Below are 3,782 nucleotides of genomic sequence, written 5' to 3' on the forward strand. Positions count from 1 at the left end.
TATACTGTGTTGTCACTGGAAGCTGCACCTGAAAAACTACAGCATGTTAGACCTTGTGGTTCTCAGTCTTTACCTGTCTCAAGATTCTGAGGTGCATGAAATCTTCCTTTCTATACCTGGACTCCCTATAGGAGTGATTCTTGGGAACATGGCAAGCTGTTGGTATGTGGTTTGTAAAGGAACATCCTCGGGCACACTCATGTCAATGCTGAAACTGTTCCCTTTCTCTTGCATTGCCCCGTCTCCCTAAGAGTTATTGGTAGAACCAGAATCTTTTGGTTTTCACAGTTTATCCTAGATGATTATTATTTAGCCCCCTTTCTCATATTGAGACAAAGTTACAACTTGCTCCTTAGAGAAACAACACTGTGTCAGAAATTGTTCTTTGGAGAGGGAGTGTGAGGCTTTACTTCAAACTTAGCCCTGATTCAATTTCTGTCCCCACAGTTAGATTTTAAGCCCCTTACAGGCATAGGTTAGGTCTTATCCATCTTTTTACCTTCTTCAGACTTAGTCTTTGACTTTTGAAAAAGTAGTTACTTACCAAATGTTTATTGAAAATGAATACCATTTCCTTAAGGGCAAATTGTATTCCTTCGTGAAGTTAAATCTATCTCTTGCTATGAAAAAAAAGTAAAATGTGGCATAAGTACAAATTAAAGTAGAAAATACAGAATGTAGAGCTTAAAGTTAAGCAGTAGCTTCGATCTTGGGCTGAGTATATAAAAAAGATTGAGTTACTAAAAACAAGATCTAAAAGTCTGTCTAACAAGATTCTTAAAAGAGGAACCAAGAATATGTTTGAATCTACACATGTTCTTCAAGGCTGCAAATACATTGTACTATATGGACAGTCACTGACAGGGGCATTTATCTGATCCTGTGAACATGTTACAGGGAATTCTGTGTCCAGAGCCTCTGCCCTTTAACCGTGCATTGCTTCTTGTTTCTTAAGTATGAAAACTGGAGAATGACAGACTTGGAGAACATTTTCTCATATGCATAAATACAGCATTATTAACATACTCACACCTATAGCAGATTGTTTTAGAATTTTAGATTTGTTTGCTCATCCATAAAAGAGAATAATAATAATTATCTCACAGACTGAGGTAAGGATTAAATTGGCACAGTGCCTGAGAAGTAGTACCTATATGCTCAATAAATGGTGTTTTTTTTATATTATTATTATTCACAGATAGAAATTCAGAAGCGTATTACAAAGGGTTAGGTGAATTTAATATAGAATTACCAGGGCAATATTATACTTCAGCTACATTAGAGTTTAGATTGGTTTATATGAGCTTAAAGCAAAGTATTGCTACCACGTCTAACAATACTGTAAGGGAAAATAATTTCTTAAAACTATGCAACTGGCATGCTCTTGGAGTTTTGGAGCTGCTCATAAGTTGGGTGTTTCCTAGCCCTTTTCCATGTTGCTCATTTATTTATCTCTTTTTTTCTGAATATTGACTATTGTTAATAAATAACTTAGAAGAGATATCACACCTTTCATCATCAGAAATAAGTCATTGCTTTCACAGTGACATCTACTTTTTAAACATTTCCACTAATCATTGTTTCTGTTGGCCTCCATTTATCGTCAAGTAGCTTGCATGTCTTTGATCTTAAGTTAATGAATGACCTCCGTAGCATTTATGAGTCAGACTTCTTGGGCTTGAGCCATTACTCAGTTTACTGTGTAAGGACATTTACTTTTCATTTTTAAATTCAATTTTTTTTTTGCAGTTTTTACATATGTAGGGAATGAAACACCATGTTGGCTAGAAATTTGTAATAAAAATCATAGAAAATAACATAGACTTGGCAAAACTTTATTCACTCATAGAACACTTGGATACTTGTTGGAATGGAACAGAAAAGCTGGCAACACTACCAGCACCACCACTATCAATAGAAAACATTCCTTAAAAATAAAGTTGCCTGTGAGGCTGTGCTAGATATTATTAAAAGAGAAACACATTGAGAACAGTGACCTCAAATTACTTATATGGAGTTGACACGTAGAAAATAAAAACATTAGGCTATATCCACAGGCATTGTGGTTTTCATTACATGTAGGTAAGGTACAAATGAAATTTCGATATGTGAAAAAGGTTAATTATCTGACTCAAGTAGAGATTAGAGGTAAAGTTTAGGACTTTTTATGTCTTGCACAATTGATGGATAATAATAACAATGTGACTATATTCTCTTGAATTCGTCAGGGGATAGACCATTTAAGTTTTGGTGTCCACCAGGACACAGACAGGCAAAGTGACAGCTGTTACTCTTTGGAGTGAGTTCTTCAGAGCAGACTTAGACCCTGGCTAAGCCTGGTGCTTAAAACCCTGGTGCTCCTGGGGCAAGCAAATGCCTTGGACTACCTTTCAGAATGTGCCATTGGCTTCTGTGACCGGGCATGGAGGGGAAACACCAATATTATTATGCAGATAGCTCCAGGCCGACGTATGGTTTCAGGAACAGCACAGAGGAATGCCTGGGATACCTAAGATGAGACTTGGATATATTAGAACCAAAAATTGCCTCAAAGAGGAACAATACATTTTATCGGAAACTGATGTGAATTTTGTTTCCAAATTTGTGTGCTAGTAACAAAGCCAATAGACATTTAAATAGGATTTGCAAGCTGACAGTTTACCCAGACTTTCTACTTTAGCTTAAATTGGAGTGTCTCATTTTGTTCCTTCTTCATTTCTGTAATTGAAAAGAAGCCTTTATAGTATGTCTAAAAGCACACTAAGGATGTATTTGTATTAACATCTTAATTTTGCTAAGTGCCAATAAATGCTATGCCTTATCTTCACTTTTCCATTAGGAAATTGCCTAAAAGACAATGCTTTATTGTAAAATTTAAAAATTATATTGTAAGTAGTATTTCTAGAGACAAGAAGCTATCTAAATCTATTTCAAAATCTGCATCTATATCTACATTTATGTCATATCTATATGTTTTCCAGTGGTCACACCCTCAAGCATACTGATATAGAATACAGAGGTTGAGATGTTTAGATGCTATTACTAAGGTTAAAAATTGTATCATAAACATACACACACATAAAAAAAAGACTGCAATAAATGAACATAAAAACAATAAACACTTTTTTTTTCTCCTACCCTAAGACAAACATAACTAATCAAGATCCATCTGTTTATTCTTGGATTTTCTATTCTACTTCCATGGTTGGTCTCACTCCTGTAGCAGTGTTCGTATCAACACTGGAATATTACAGAGAAGATTAGCATAGCCTTTTGCAAAGATGCCTCACAAATTTGTAAACTTGCCGTGTTTTTGCATAGTTAATTACTTATTTCTTTGTGTTCCACTAGCACATTGTATGTATATTAGCTGTCATCTACTGTATTATAATTATTTGTTTACTTCTCTGTCCCCCTCATAAAACAGAATCGCTAAAGAAATTATTTTTTATATTCAGAGTGGCCAGCACAGTGCCTAGATTCTATAAAGCATCCAGAAAATGTTTAATAAGTGAAAACAAAATGAAAAAAGTTTTATAGTTTTTGTGTAAGAAACAAGCAACAACTCTTTATATACATCATGCCAAAGCAGAAATGCATTCTGAAACAATTTCTTGCCTCCTCACCTTGTAGTCCCAATGGCAGAAATTCTATTTTAGTGTGATGCCCACTGGCCACTCCCTGCTGATAACTAGTGGACACAGTTCAGTTTGATGATGGGCAGATGGACAAGCCTGCTGTTGTCCTTGGCCATAGACTGTTTCTGCCTATTCTCTTAGGTG

At 35.4% G+C, this 3,782-nt stretch overlaps 1 non-coding gene across 1 annotated transcript; it reads left to right on the plus strand.

The window, feature by feature from the left end:
• Positions 1–3,211: 3,211 nt before the first annotated feature.
• LOC111541601 lies at positions 3,212–3,315 on the plus strand. The gene has a single exon (XR_002731317.1). It is a non-coding gene; the product is annotated as a U6 spliceosomal RNA (small nuclear RNA).
• The last annotated feature ends 467 nt before the right edge of the window (positions 3,316–3,782 follow it).

This window comes from Piliocolobus tephrosceles, chromosome 1, assembly GCF_002776525.5.
Source record: "Piliocolobus tephrosceles isolate RC106 chromosome 1, ASM277652v3, whole genome shotgun sequence".
Classification (NCBI taxonomy): domain Eukaryota; kingdom Metazoa; phylum Chordata; class Mammalia; order Primates; family Cercopithecidae; genus Piliocolobus; species Piliocolobus tephrosceles.